The following is a 16,297-nucleotide window of genomic DNA, read 5'->3' as shown; positions in this document are numbered from 1 at the left end:
CAAACAATTCGTAAATCGTTTTGCGTCCCCTTTAAAGAGAGAGAGAACTGAAATATTGAGAAACTGGTAATGTGCATTCGGCAGCAGCTAAGCTTTAAATAAACAGTTAAGAAGCGTAACTTGGCACTAGTGTAATGTATGAACATATGTGCAATCTGTGCAATATTCATGAGATATGCACCTCTCCAGGTACCTTTTTAATTAGTTAATTTTATCGGCAATGATGATCGACTGAAAGAAAAAGAAGATTGCGTCCATCCATTCATCGACACTTCGATTTCGTGTCTTTGCGATGAGCATCCGTACACTCTAAAATCCCTATGTAATATTGAACGCGTCTATTGGAAGAAGTTTTCCGCGTGCTGATATGTTGTAAGGCTTACTGTTTTGCTATAGTGTCTATATTTGTACTATGGGTCAAACGTCGTCAGCTGCCCAATTCAATGAAATGTTGAGGTAATCACGAGTCATGGAGAGATAAGGGACGGAAAGGCGGCATACCGTTCTGTGGTGTCTCCTGTAGCTGTCACGGGTGACTCAGTTACGGCCCTCCACTTATGTCATGCAAAATGCGTGTTCGATGCCGAACGCCTTAGTCGCATTTACATCGATAGATGCCGCTGTGCTACCACCTTCCACCACGACGTCTTCCGGAGACTGGATCCTTTTGGGACGTTAAAATCTATAAGCAGGCCGACCTTTATCCGGTGGAGTTGACCGTACAATTCGCGTTTTAGGTTGCCAGTTGCAAAGCAAAGTACGCGAATATCACAGGTTCGTTCTAAGATATTTGTAGTATACTTGCACTTCTGCACAGGGGCGTGAAGGCGGAATTCTTTTTCGCATTGGGGTGGAAGGAAGGAATCTTCGTGAAATTGTCGTTGTTTGCTCTGTATATGCATACGCATGTCGAAAACCAATTCGGGCAGGTGAGCAGAGTACAGGCCTGGTGTGCCATCCCCTGGCTACGCTATGGCTTGTAAGTAGTTGCCAGTGCAAACAAGTATGTTCTTGCAGTGACAAATAAAAGCAAGGACTATCCACTTGCCCATAAGCCTTTATTATTTAATATATGCATGGGCACTGCTATAAGAAGCAGTAACCACAACATGAAGCAGTTTTACGCTGAATGTAAGTTTGCCTCAAGTATACCTTTGTTCCCCGAGTTTCTTCAGCAACAACGGTGCACCATACCGGCGGATTGACAAACTCGAATCGATTTGATGCAGTCGTCGCCAACAGTGCATCAGCGATTGCTTTTAAGCTCCATTCATGAACCGCCGCCCATCTTAAGTTACAATTAAAAAAAAAATCCTTATTTTGTGTGCCCCTGCACACCTCGTTTACAAGGAACACTAATCGGAACTCGCTCTTAGATGTCGAAGAAAAAATGCGCAGTTTTGCTGAAACAGGCAGAGCTTGTCGCATGTAACATATTTCTAGGATCTTCCAGCAGCTTATTTGATAGGCCTTGTGATACTCAATATCACATTCTTTGAATAATAATAATAATAATAATAATAATAATAATAATAATAATAATAATAATAATAATAATAATAATAATAATAATAATAATAATAATATAGGGGTTTTACGTCCCAAAACAGTAATATAATTATGAGGGATACCTTAGTGGAGGGCCCAAGAAATTTCGTCCGTCTTGTGTCCTCCTCCAACGCGCACTGACAGCGCAACGTACCATTACCTTTACCGTTTCTCCTCCATCCAATGTAATCCAATTGCGGCCGGAATCGAACCCTAGACCTTCAGGTCTGCAGCCGAGCACCATAACTACTGCTCCATCACGGTGGACTTCTTTATACGAACAAGAATGTATCAGTAAAATGCGAGCAACAACCGCAGTCCTAATAGGAAGAAATAGGAAACAGAGCGAGCCCGCGTCGATATCCGCACAGTCGCGTTCGTGCATAGGAGTTAGCTGCTGCAGAGAAACGTATTTGTTCAACCGACGTGCATTGATAGTTAGTGGCGTTAATTGGTTCAAAATGGCCGCCCTTCTATCGTTAGTACAGCTCATGGCTGTGGTTCTCAATATACGCTCTTACGAATGGACATGTTTACGGGGAACGGGTATTGCGCAATACCAATCCCGAATTTTCCGGCGTTTGACCATTCGTTATTTCGGCTATTGGGGCTAATGAATTACGGCGAAGCAACGCGCTCTGCGAATGCGTGCGAGCATGGCTTCCTTGCCCAAATTTTAACCGCGAATGGGCACACGCTTCTCAGAGCTATGTGGAGGGCGCTCGACGCGAAGAAAAAAAAACACACAAAAACTTGTACTTTTGCTTGTTCTTTTTCATTTCACTGAGTCAGATTTTTTATTCTTTCGCGCGAGGCCGCAAATGTTTCGTGAGAATGCTTGTAGCGGTGCTGCTGGACTGATTCGTGCGCCACGAAGTCCATTCATCAACATTAGGCGCCGATTTTTTTTTTCTAGAAAATGCGCTCGGCTGCCTGCAGACGTTATAGGCGCATTTCGGGCCCCGGCGAAATTCCGCGTTCGACTGACTGCTGGTTCGAGTAGCCAGGGCGGACAGCTAACGAGGAGACGTTATCGATTAACTCAGCAGCGCTCGGCGATATCGCGAGTTTGGCGCACAACGGCGTAGCTTTATTAGAAGCGCCACAAAAGGGAACTCTGCCATAGCTGAGCTCGTGCATTCTTAACTTTGGTAGATTGAACCAACAGACGAAATCCTAATCGTTCTCGCTTCATTGTACGAAATAAAGAAAAAAAAAACACACGTACAGATAATAGTGTCGAGATGAGCGTGAGAAGCCAGCTGTGGAATGAAAAATGCCCGTAAAGTGGTTAAGAAGAACAAAACAAAAAGGTTTGAGTTCCATGTTTTGGTTATAATGGGGTCTGTACCATACAAAACGAAAGACAATAAAAGCCAAAGATTTCTGCGAACATGCTCTATTCTTCGCTATAGGAGCGTCCGTAATGTGACAATTCATTGGCTATTGACGACGAGAGCGATAAATTTTATTTGTACGGAACTACACAAAGCAGCAGCCAATGAAGCCAGAAACAATGAAATACCTTGCTCAACTGATTGAGTGATATGTGGGGTTTAACGTCCAAAAACATGTTTGACTGAATAGTACATGCACTGAAATGTAGAAATTAAACGGATGAAATAAAACTTGGCCGCAGGTACCCTATTTTTGCTGCCGTAACCTGCCTCTGTATAGGACGCACCCCCAGAGCCGATTCCAATCCACGGGAAAAGAAAGATAAAAAAAAAAGGGGGGGGGGGAGAAAAGGACCCCGCCTATTGCTACGAAGCCGCCTTCATTGCAATACTGTAAAGCAGTGCCGTAAAGCAGTCTTGCACAGTAAGAAAGGTGTATATTTTGGAACCCGACTTTTGCTGGGAATCGTGCTGGTTATAAGCAAAAAATACGGTATATTTCGTGAACAATTTCCCATTTCCAGCAATTAAGCGGTGGTCTACTCACTAATGTCGTAAAGGTGGCGTGGCCAGACACACGAGCTTTGGTAATGTTAGCCAGTGATGAAAACAAATTATTCACGCTTATTTCTGAGGAGCACGTAACAATAATTAAACAAGCAACAAACAAGAAATAAATAGTTGTCAAATTTAAGCATTAGTTTATTATTTGCCAGTAAGTTGGTTTGCGTAACTACTGAAAGGCGAAAACTCCCTTTAAAGGGTCGCAAACATTACTTATGCTATTGTGGTAAGTTTAGAGTGTTTAAACAATGAATTTGACAGATCAAATTTGACGTCTCAGAAATATTCGCAGGGATTTCGCGGTGCGGGTAAATTAAAGTTTGAATCATGCAGTAACACTGTAGCTTGGTATATCTTGGAGGCCATGATTGCGGACACAGCTCCACACTTCAAGGATTCTCTCTTTCTCTCTTACTTTCTCTCAGTGTTTGTGCGTCCGTGCGTGCATGCGTCTCTTTCTCTCTAAGAACGTGGCGTTACAGATTGCGACTAACTTCTGCGTGACCATATTTCGCCTTTATCGCGAACATATCGCAAACACAGCCCTTCAGCTAGCGTATTCTGCGCTTGGGCCGTGGAGACGCGCAATCAGCAGTAATGGACCGGGCTGCATGCTACGCAAAGCGTGTCACTTCCCAAGAAGTTGTAACTGGCTTGCGTTGGCTTCTGTCTTAGAGCTGACGTGACACGGGCAACAGTCTCCTGCTGCTGCTTATAAGCGAATGGCATAAGTATGCTTGTGCTTCGTATTAACGTCGGGCCATTGATACGGGGCAGGGAGGAGCTTGCTGGTCTGCTATGCTGGAGTTCGCGAAATCGGGGACGTCTCCTTTGCGTGAGCTTGATGTTCTTTTGCCGAAACATGGCTGAACGGCTTGGCTGACAACCTTGGTGTTTGTACAGTGAGCGCGAAAACGTTTCATGCAGTAGCTAGCAGAAATATGCCGCAGCATGGAGAAGAAGCTTTCAGCCTGAATGGCTTTGATACCAAGCGTGTTGAAGTTTTTGTTGACCATTACGGCATTTCGGGAATCTTCCAGAACTATGGGCAAGTTGGAAGAGCCGCAAATAGACGTTGTACCTAGGCGACTGTTCAATTAGTTTTCTCTTAGCGCACGTGAAAAACGGGGCAAAATGAAGGCACACATACACACACATAGTGCTGTGTGTCTGTATGTGCCTTCATATTGCCCTGTCTTTTACGGGCTCTGCAGGGAAACTAACTGAAGATGCGCTACTAACAAGCCTGCAACGCTTCCCTCGAGAACCAATGCGAATTCACACGAAGAATTCAAGTGCAGAGATAGAGGAACGAGTCACTTTAATTTTAAAAAGTATTGGGCTGGTGTAAGACGGTTTTCTCGCACTAATTCTGAAACAGTAAAAACACTTGTACAGTTGTCTTCATGCCGGCCAAATTTGCCGCAATTAATGCGTACGTTGTGGCAATAGCGATGCAGCTGGGGGTAACAGCTAAATTTTTCAAAAAAATAGCCTATTGTATTCTCGTCGGTACTTCAAAATTAAAATTAAACCCCCAAGGAAAACTACTGGAATGTCGCCGATCAAAAGATCATCATACGATCATATGAGTCATATCGTGAAAATAGGCTTCGTGAGTCTTATGCGGCATGAAAGGGGTGAGTGCATCACCTGCATATACGGAAAACCTTTTTAAAGGTATATTTCTGCAGTGCGGTGTAGCGTACTTACGTTCATAGCTTAATGAAACGAAAGGAAAATAGTTTGCACAATGCTTTCTGAAATTTGTTGTTCCAGAAGAAATTCAGTGCCGTTAACTTGAAGAAACTTGTCTGTGGAACCAGATGGTGCACAAAACTACTGTAATTATCAAACTATTGACTTGGAACGCCAAAAGCCAAATGCATAAATTAAGCTTTCGGAATTCATGGAAGCTGGCTCTGATTTCGGCGCACTTGTCAGAAAAAACTGCTACAGTTGTGTGCATTTATTTTGACCACTGTTACGTACGTGCTAGGTAAACGCAGGGGGAAATTCGTGAGACTAATAGTTGAACTTGCTTTGACTTTTTGTATTTCTTGTACTAATGGAAGGTTTGCTGAGAGGCATCAGTAACGCGGACGAAGATAAACAAAAAGGATACACCGGCCTAAATGAACGGAATGTTCTTTTATTGACATGATATATAAGGAGATGTGGACGCACAAGTAGGGCGCTGGCTACTCCTTAGCTCTTGAGTGAAAGTTGAACAGATATCTTAAAGGAAAACATACAAAGCAGTGAATGTAAAATATAACTTGTTTACTTGACGTTTCGAGGAATAGTGTGATTGTGTGAATGGAAATAGATTATGAGCAAGGCTTCTGAATGGAGAGCTGAAATGTCAAGTAAACGCTTGGTTCTTTTTGGTCAGCGTATCTTTTCGTGTTTACTATGCATTTCACTGACTGTCCAACTTTGCATTTCAGGGATAAAAATTAGCGCTCCTTAATCCCCCACCTCCTCCAATCGCATATTAGCGTCCGTTTGTTTGCTCCAGATGCATAGTATAACGCTAGAACGGAATTTTCACATAGTTTTAAATTATTATCAGAAAAATGACAGAGTTTTTTTGGTGTTAAGCCATACCAGCTTGAAGAGCTCCCCTTTTGTCTCGTTTCTGAGAAAAAAGTAGACGATTATCTTCAGATACCCTACACCTGCGGGTCATCAGTTCGGCCGTTAGGAAGAAGGCATAACTGCACAATCAGCCACAAGCAAAAAAAAGAATACAACACAAATATGCAAACATGAAAATCATTCATGTGGCACTATACTGTAAATATAGGTGGTTGCTATTATGTTACCGAGTGGGTTTGTACAATAAAAAAATAAATTAGTAGGTCCGGGGTTGGGTATACAAATGGTAAAATATTTTCTAAATGATGGATTACACGAAACTGATATGCTTATGAAAAAAAAAAAAAAACAGCCAGCTTCACTTCGAGGTCGCTGATGAAACAGCGAAGCCATAGTCCTTCCCTCCGTTATAGGCTATCATATTTCTGTGCTTTGCAAGTCTTTCAGGTATGTTGCATCACAACTCTTAATTATACACTCCGTTAAACTTTGGTGAGGTACTACAGTTCTTTTTTATCTTGACAATACCACTATTATACACCCGTTTACAAAGAAGCGTTCGCTTAAGATGCACTTCAGTGGCATCAGGGACAATGTCATCAGTAATGTTTCTGAGAAGGCAATCTACAGTTGTGTGAACGTCAATGGGCACGTTCACCACCTGTCCCTGAATCCAATATTGACCATTGTCTTGCTTTAGCTTGTTCCCGCGACAGTTATCGCTGAAGTTCACGTCGGGCTACTTCTTCATCGGCAGAACGAGCAAGTTTGGCCATTCAGAAAGCGCGAATGTCGCAGAAACGGGACGAGGCAACATTGTTCTGTATAATCAAAAGCAAGGTTTTTCTTTATTTGTTATTTTTCGTTTATTGCGGCTGCGCGCACTTTCGGTGCCCATAGTCTCCTTCTTCCTCTATCGTGTTGTCTCTTACGAGTTACAAGTTTCGCCAGAAGGTCGCGGGTTCGATTCCTGCCACGGTGATCGCATTTCGACCGAGGCTGAACAGTAGAGACCGTATTCGGTCATTCCAGCGACGCAGGCGGCGCCATGTAGCCGTGCTCCGAAGCTGTCACACGGTGATAAATTGCAACGCAGTTCGGTCTCTCAGTACTCATGAACCAATGAACGCGTCTTCACGCTCTGCGACGCTGACATGCACGCACGTGACATCACCGTCTCGTCCGCCATTTTGAACTACTTCCGCGCCGCCTACAGTCGCTGGAATGATCGAATACTGTGCGTTGTCAGTACACGTTGAAGAATACCAGGTGATCAAAATTTTCGGTACCTTCCACTGCAGCGTCTATTCTAATCATATTGTGGTTTTAGACGTGTAAAACCCTACATGTTATTAAGATAAATCCTCTGAGTTTCAACAGCGTAACGCCCGCAACAATGCTTTTGTTATACTGTGCGAGTGTCGAAAGATGGCTAGCAATGTATACTAGGGAAGCAGCCTCTAGCGATCGCCTCTGCGCGCGCTGGGAGACAGCGTTGCACAGCTATGCCCTTGACGACTAAGTTTGGGCCATCCAGCGGGCCGTTGAAGCCGCCAGGAGTCAAGAACTCTTGACTGTCACCTAGGCGCAACCTTTTGTCTGTCCACCAAGGTTGAATTCCAATGGCAGATGCAGATAAACTTTTTCTGCTCTTAGCGAAGCAATCAAATTTCAATGGCAGATTGCGAGCGTCAATTGCGTGTTCCAACGGCATACTGGGAGCAACCGCGGATCACAGATTGCTCTGTGTGGCGAGAATTTTCGTTCCGCCAAAATCAGCAGATTGGACCTTGAGTGGATTTGACTTGAAGCTCGTGTGACGTATTCAGTGCGCCCGCCTTTGATCCTGTCACGGCCGAATACAGTCGTGGGCAGCCGAGGACGACCAGGAAAACGCTTCGCGCCTCAACACGCTTCCTCGCTAGATTTCCGCTCGCCCTTTAGGCGAACGATTTCCAATCGCGGCGGCAGCAATCCCGTTCGAATCTACGCACTCCGTTTGCGATGTGGCCGTGCGCTCGTGATCCGCCATCAGAATTCAACTTAATGTGCAAGACGTCACAATAAAGTTATTTGTATGTGTGTTCGGTTTTCGTAGATCACTGGGAAGTTGTGGGACTTGCCTACGTTTTTTTGTGGCACATGCCCATAAAATTAGCCACGTGATAAGCGTTACCCCAACATCGAACACAAAAGACTCGTCTAAGAACAGCTTCGCTATAAAAAAAGTTTATTAGGAAAACGATATGTGTAGACGCTTAACGCATTATAAAAGGTGTCAGCTTGCTTAGTATCCGCAGTGCTTTTCATGAATACAAAGAAAACAAATGCAATGATGTTCAGGACGTGACAGCAGACAAGCTTGGAGATAAAGCAAGATAAAATTTCACTGATACTCATTTTCATTAATCTCTTCTGCCAATGCTCGAATTACCCCGCTGTTACCACGATGCCAGGAATAATATACCGAATGAGTTGCTTCGCAATTTTTGCAGCTTTCAGTTACATGCCGCACAAAAGAAATACTTTCAGCGCCATTATGTCGGCCAATGGGTGCACTAAGGTGTACCTACCATTTTAAAAGCTAATGCAGGCTTTAGATACACTAATACTTTTTTTTGCCCTGTTCCACAATGTTGACTACCGAAACAATGCCCTTTTTTTCCGTGTCATCAGCAGGGAGTTTCGCATATTACCTTACTGTGTATTCGATCACCCTCTACGCTTCAATATGAACTTTAAAGAAAGACAATAGATCAGACGTGCCCGAATTTTCCAAATTCTATACAAATGACGACTAGGATCGTGTTCTCATTACGCGTGCGTGTGAGCTGTGAAAAAACATAAAAGGCAGTAAAAAGTCAACCAATGTAACGAAAAGTATCGAAATTCACCCCAAAAGCACACTGTACATGAAAGGGCGTGCCAGAAAAAAAAAACAACAACAAAAAGGTTTGGCACTGCTTCTGCGGTAGAGCACAATGGAGGGTTTCGAAATTTTGGGACACAGTGTCATTCCTTCGCAAAAGTGCATGCTATAATGCAGCTACATAGTGCTGTTTGACAGGCAATATCATTTACGATTCACGTTAGTGAGATATAAATATGTTAATGATTATGTTCACTATTCAAACAGCCTCTATTTGTAGTCTGCATTACTCTGTCGTTTGGATCTTTGACTTTAACGTGTGTATTGTACAAGTTGTATCCTTCATGTAGGATATCAAGTGCGGAGCCCCGAAAGTGGCCACGCTGTGGCCTGGTATGCCGTAGTATGCTTTGGCATTCGCTTGGCGTAACGCTCCATGCGTAGCATATTGAGCACTCGCTCACTCTCGTCTTCTTCGGGGGTGGTATGTATGGTATGAAGAACATTATTAAACAATAGTCCAGAAAAAAACTCCGGCACGCGGAATCGAACGTCTGACCTCACGTTCCTGAGCGCGTGGCGTTAGCCACTGAGCCACGAAGGAGCACCTCTTCAGGGGTGGTGCCATGAATATTTTACCGAGGGGGCACTCGCCTTAAGTGAGTTCCTTCAGGGGGTAGGACAAGGAAGCGGCGAACTCAGCCATTGTGTTATGACTCTGTCTCCTTTTGGGATAGGGGTACTCGAGGAGGGCAGCGAAAAATTTGGAAAAAATTTAGCCCCCCCCCCCCCCGTTCTCACCCCTGGTGCTGCCCCTGATCTTCTTCCTCTTGCTCTTAGAGCGCCCAGATGGTGATAGAGTGAGCGCACACTCACGCAAAGGAGAAGTCTCGATTTCTTGTTCTATAGCACATCGAGAATGATTTCTCGTCACCGAAAAATAAGTGCGCTTGGTGTAATGCAGGTCAAACCACGTATAAATAAAAAAAAACAGGAAACAAGCTCAGTAGAGAAAGAGAAAAAATAAACAATAACAGGAGCCAGAAAGTGAAGTGAGTAGAAAGCGAAATGAGTAGAAATAAAGAGAGAGAAAGTGAAAAGAACAGAGAGGAAAAAGAAAGAAAGAAAGAAAGAAAGAAAGAAAGAAAGAAAGAAAGAAAGAAAGAAAGAAAGAAAGAAAGAAAGAAAGAAAGAAAGAAAGAAAGAAAGAGGAAACCTAGGAGGTTGCCTGGTTCTGCAGCTTCTTCGGACTTCGCGCCACTAGAGTAAAGCTCCCTGAATTTCTTTTTATTATTTATTTTATCGTAACATAAAGGTCTTTTTTATGTGGTTTTATGTGGTTCTTAAAGGAAAAAGAAGAGAAAAGTGAGCACCGTAACTGTCTGCATCAGAGTGGGACACCTCAACAGTAGCTCACAAGGGATGGGGGTGAGGAGAGATTAAAAGGATAGGATTAAAAGGTATATATATAGAGAGAAAGGAGAGAGAGGGGGGCAGGAACAGCGAGCGACGGTAGTAAAGAGGAGTTAGGAAAGATGGGAACGGTCGCAGCAGTTCGAGGACGGGGCACCACTCGACGAGAACTCTTGTTGGCGTCAGGAGATGGCGTAGTGCGAGGCCAGTCGACCATAGCGGCGCTGTCGTCAGAGATCGGCGTCAGGAAATGGCGTAGGGCAAGCCCAGTCGGCCAGAGCTACGCTCTCGTTGCAGATCGCGAGGGCACAACCGGTCGGCATGAAATCCAGCGAGCGAGTACCATAAAGGTCTTGTTAGACCCAATGCTAATGAGAACTAACTGGCATTGATGCCATAAGCAACTTACTTTTTCGTCCACTGTTATTTCTTCGCATTGACAAGACAATCATTTGTAGCAACATCTTCTACAATTAACTTAGCATCGTTGTCTGTTAGTTTTCATCAGTGTTGTGTTCAGAAAAGAAAACAAGCCCTTAAATTTACACTTCCTTCACAAAAGTATTGTTGTTCGAGGATAGTCCCCTTAGAAAAAACGACCTCAGCTCTACGCTGGCCAATATGCACGGCCGACCTAGCCGTTCATGGCCCAAGCTTGGTCAACAAGGTTGGACCCAGGGCGATTTTGGTTATTGGCATCGCGCGGACCGACCTCTGGCTGCCAACACACGTCCAAGGCCCTAAGCCAACCTTGTAGATGGCAAGGGGTGCGCAGATGGAAAGAATGATCTTGTACAATTAACCCTGTGAATTCTAGTGACAGATGACGCAGAATCCTCAAAGGAGAAATTTTCGCTGGCCGAGAAATAATGCGCACGTTGTAGGAAAAAAGAAATTGCACCCACAGATACCATGCAATGTCAGCTTATGGCTGGCCCATAGTAACTGGCCAACATTGTATAGGTGACCGAGAATGGCCCGCCAACTGACCACGTTTGGTCGCCCGAGCATTGGGTGCAGGCGATTTCCCTATCACTTGCCGACCGTTGGCTGAACGTCTGCGACCAACTAATAACCAGCGACATTGGTTGCCAATCAGGTCCCCACTTTGGGCCACCATTGGTTGGCCGACAACAGCGGTTGACGAGCCCTGTCCACTTGTTCACCAACCATCGGCCGTCAGCCGATTTCAGTTGGGTGGAGGAGAATGGAGAGAGGGGAGAGAAGAGCGCATGCCATGCGTTAAATGTCAAGCGGCATGGAATGAATGAAGCAAGAGAATTTTAGGGCTTGTTTTTTTTCACGCAACCTTAATGAAAAGTAGCGGATAATGAATCCAGGTAAAGTGCAGCGGACATTGATTGCACTGTTCTGTGTGTATTGCTGTACTTTGGGTATAGAATTGAAGAAATGAGGTGGTCTAAGCAACCAAACCTGCAGTCGTCGGATTACACGCCTGAGTTCCACTCACCTGCGTGCCCGTGAATACCCCGCATTGTGGATGAGCGGACTACCGCCGCCATAGTTCTATTGGTAAAAGCATCGGGCGTGTAATACGAAGGTTGCAGATTCGGTCCCCGCCGGCGCAAGCTGTGCTTTCGTCCACTTTACTGTTTTCACGTCTATACGTCACAACTACTACAATACACTTAAAACAGCTCAACTAACGTCCCCTGTACCTTACTTGGCCTTATTGCCTGCTGGTAATGTGTACGCAATGAAAGATTAAAGAGCTGAGGGGTATAGCCAGGGCGTGGCTCACCGGGCCCGTACTTATTTCACCCTGAAGTTTTTTTGTCATGTCATATAGATTCAAAAATGATCATTTCAAGGAAGCGCCTCCCCCCCCCCCTCCTAATCAAGAAGGTACAACCCCGGAAAGAAATTGCTCCTATGCCCCTGTAAAACAGGTGCCATGAACCACGTACACTGTAATGAAACATCGCAATCATCTCAAACGGATTCGGCTGTGCGTCTTAACTAAACAAGTGAATGAAAGTTTGTCAGCTGTGCGAACACGCCAGATGACGACGAGTGTGCAGAGATTACGTTAGATAAATTAAAGAAAAGCTGTTCGTGTACAAAGCGTGGTTATGGATCAAACGATAATGTGTACTTTCTCACCGAGCTTCTCCGGTACAATGTCGTGTTGTCATGCTGAAGGCCGCGGGTTGGATGACCGGCTGCGCCGGCTGCACTTCGGTGGCGGTGAAATGCAGGAGCTACCGCTTGTTTAGGTTTAAGCTCTTGTCGAATAACTGAATTTTGGTTAAAGTCGATGTGTGGTCCTCCGCTATACGACGTGCCACACCAGAATGTCGTCATTAATTTGGACACAAATAACGCCACGATATAATTAATAATCTTTTGAAAGTTTCTCGCTCAATTCTACGATTTGCATCGGCCGAAGTCAGTGATGTTTCGTCAGAAAATTTGACAAAAGAAGGAAATAAAAAAAAGAAAGCAAGGAAGAAAGAAAGAAAGAAAGAAAGAAAGAAAGAAAGAAAGAAAGAAAGAAAAAAAGGAAAGCTTATACTTCGCATACCTTACGGTGTGTTGAAAAAAACAAACATTGGAATCAAGCTGACGACTAATGTAAATAATACGAGTTTTATATTACTAAGCGATTCGAGTGCGCCGAGAGGTATACGTTTTTACGCATCAGCGTCAAGCAACCCGAGTGTCTCTCTTGAAACGACGCCCGTGGCGGCACCTATCGACGACAATGGTAAACACTGCTTTCGTTCGCGCGGTTTTATGTATGTTTTTTTGCGTTACGGAGGGACTCATCAACCTCGTGACATTTATTTGAAGGCGTACCTAAAATAGAAATTAATTGCGTGACCACGCGTCAATGTCGGAACTTAGGATGTCGATACATTCGATAAAATCAGAAAGCACAGAAAGCATCCGCTAACTTTCCGCGCTCGCCACGCCACCTCTCTCTCTCAAAGAAAAAAAGAACGTTGAGAAAGGGAGGGAAAAAAATAAAAGGAATGGAAGAGCGTATCTTGGCAAAAAAAAAACACAATAAAAACACCAAGCAATAATAGAAAACAAATTTGGTGTATATATGCTCTTTGTTGTGGCATGCACGAAGTCTTGATTATTACTGTTTATCTTATGTATTCCGTGCAAGGAAGCTGTTGTCAAGCGGCGCTGCGTAAGCCGGCGTTTCTGTGTTTGGTTACAGCACACACATATCTGCGAACATGTCTCCCTGTTTTCATTATTATTAGTGAACAGCTTCACAATACTGAATCGACGAAGTGGTTTGTTCGGCGAGAAACGGTTTTCTACTACTAATATTGTAGATAAGCCGTTGCTTTCCTTGAAGGTGATATTTTGTTGTTGTTGTTACGCTTGGTTTGGGACGACATTCCACAACTAACTCGCGTTGGTAGCGTAAGGTGGCGCTTCATTTCAGAAGAATCAAGCACGAATAATAAAGCAGAAATGAATTGGATGAAAAGGAAGAAGCAGAGGACTCACCCATACTCACCTGCAATTAAAATTAAAAATTAAAAAGAATGGACGGCGGAAACATTTATATATTCCTACAGATCGGGGTTGTGCTCCAGTGTGTTTGGTAGTTTCGTAGGGCACTTTTATATTTTGAATATTTTGGATTGCGCGTGGTGTTCTGAGAAAGGCCGCTGAAGCAAGGAGTGCCTGTATACGGGTTCACCCTTGCCGAAACGAACTATCCACACAACACGCAGTCTCTCTCTGCAGCTTCTTTTTCCTGGACCTATTATGAGTAATCAAACGTAACACACGGGATGCCATGAAGAGAAACTATATTGGTACTGTACTCGCATCCGATAGATTCCTGTATACTTTGCTGTCAGTGTCGTTTAAAGAAATCAGGCTAGATTAACCGTGTGCTTACCATTGAAACCGGCACGTCAATTTACCCAGAGATATGGCGTCATGTTGCGCTGCAGATTGAACCGAGGTTTGAATTTCTGTGGCGGTGTATAAGAATTATGGAAGATCCTTTCAAGGCTGCGTCCTTCACCACCGTTGTGTTGTTTTGGCGTGCTGTACCACACCATTTTAACTTTCAGATAATGGTCTTGGTGTTATCTGACTTGTGCGACATGTTCTAGAGTATAACTTCTTTCGTCTCTCTCTGGCCTTATTTTCGGCTATAACAACTCTCGCTATCGATAAGGCGTCTCACAGAACGATGTCCAAAAGGAGTTTGTCCCTCTATTGATCCGTATGCCACGAAACCAGCGCATATTATTAAGACGAACTATTCGTTTTTAGCGAGCGTAGCCGTTAACTTACTAAATTTAGAATACGCAACGCGGAAAGATAATTTCTAGTACTGTTCAAGTTCGAAGTACCCCTTCGTTCATTAAATTCGCTGATGTTCTTTTCCGCCGATATGCTACATGAACGAAATGAAGGTTCGAAATAAATGTCGCACATGTACATACCATGCTTCGCATCTTCGTTTTCAGTAAATACCGTACGGCGTAAAAGAAGTCTTAGTAATTGCGCAACAGAGATCACTGCATGAGTCAGAGAACACCTGACCGTGCACTGCAAGTAGCGCAGGGCACGGCAGCGCTTTGCAAAGCGCCGCCGTCGATCGATACACCGGGGTCGACGAATCGATTCCTCTCTAGACTGCATTGTAGCAGTCAGCGAGACCGGTGCAAAGCTCTCGAGTCTTCTTAAAATATCTACGCCTTCTCTGCAAAAAAAAAAAAATAACTCTATGCGTTGGGCTGTGTTGCAACTGCGGCAGTGTTGCAACTCCGGCAGTGTTGCAACTCCGGCAGTGTTGCAATTTCAGCATTTGCAGGCTTCCACTCTACACCAAACAATGAAAACCGCTGTCGAAATACTATCTAGTCAGTCGTTGTTGAGTCGGCTGGCTTTTAAAATAATGTGCGCACTCTAATCGTGCTGCCTTTCATGAACAAGTAAATTTCGAAATTCGTGGGCAAAAAGCGCTAATTACCCTGAATAACGGCAGCAATAATACCAGGCCATATCATGTAATAGCTTTCTACCAGAAGTCGATACACCCTAGAAAGTAAGTAAAATATGTAGAGGTAATGTATGTTTGTACTTCAATTTTAGGCGAATGCGTTCCAGGATCTGTGAAGTGCCAATGTATGCATGGTACGCTCTTATAAATTTCTATTAAGTTTCTATTAATTCTATTTATTTATTTCTATTAAGTTTGTACAAAACAATAACTTTGTTTATAAATCTTGCCGTGCTCAGAGTTTAGCATAAGATTATGTGAGGTGTGCGTATGTCTTGTGTATGTTATTTCATACGTCACACAAAGTTAATGCGAAATTGCCTGGTAATGTATCCTGCATGGGACGGATGCCGCAGCCTGAAAAAAAAAAAATGAAGGCTGACTTACCTGGTGGAAACGTTTTTCTTTTTACTGTTTTGCATGAGAGATCTGCGAATCCTCGGTGGTTCTGTAGATATTTAAGATAACACTCACCTTGAGAAGTTCAACGCCATAGATTGGTTTTGTTGAAAAAAGAAAGAGAAAGAACGAGAGCTATATACAGTGTTTTTACAGTGTTTTTAAGTTTAGAGAATTTTCCCTGAAGCCTGCTGTGCTCATAAGTGAATGTTTAACAGTTCAGTTTGTCAATTGAGATGCATACTACATGTATAGTTTTGCGTGACACGCTTAGTATTCATGTGTGCACCGTCAGCGTCACACGTTTTGAGACTACGAGACTCACAAAAACTGCTTCGCCAGGCAGCCTTGGATTGGATTTCCCGGCCTCTTCTAAAACGCACTGAGAACATATGCCGCGCAGTGCAACAGAATACGGTCTCCAATTGCTGGGAAATTCAATGTTTTTTTTTCATTGACGTTGACTGTACATTGAAATTTGAGCGCACCGTATTTGAC

At 43.8% G+C, this 16,297-nt stretch overlaps 1 protein-coding gene across 3 annotated transcripts in view; it reads left to right on the top strand.

The window, feature by feature from the left end:
• LOC119172231 (cholinesterase) overlaps positions 1 to 16,297 on the top strand; it is a 306,247-nt gene that overhangs the window by 170,689 nt on the left and 119,261 nt on the right. The window lies entirely within an intron of this gene.

The sequence above is a fragment of the Rhipicephalus microplus genome, chromosome 4 (assembly GCF_043290135.1).
Source record: "Rhipicephalus microplus isolate Deutch F79 chromosome 4, USDA_Rmic, whole genome shotgun sequence".
Lineage (NCBI taxonomy): Eukaryota > Metazoa > Arthropoda > Arachnida > Ixodida > Ixodidae > Rhipicephalus > Rhipicephalus microplus.
The sequence above is the reverse complement of the archived record's forward strand: the minus strand, read 5'-3'. Positions and strand labels throughout refer to the sequence as shown.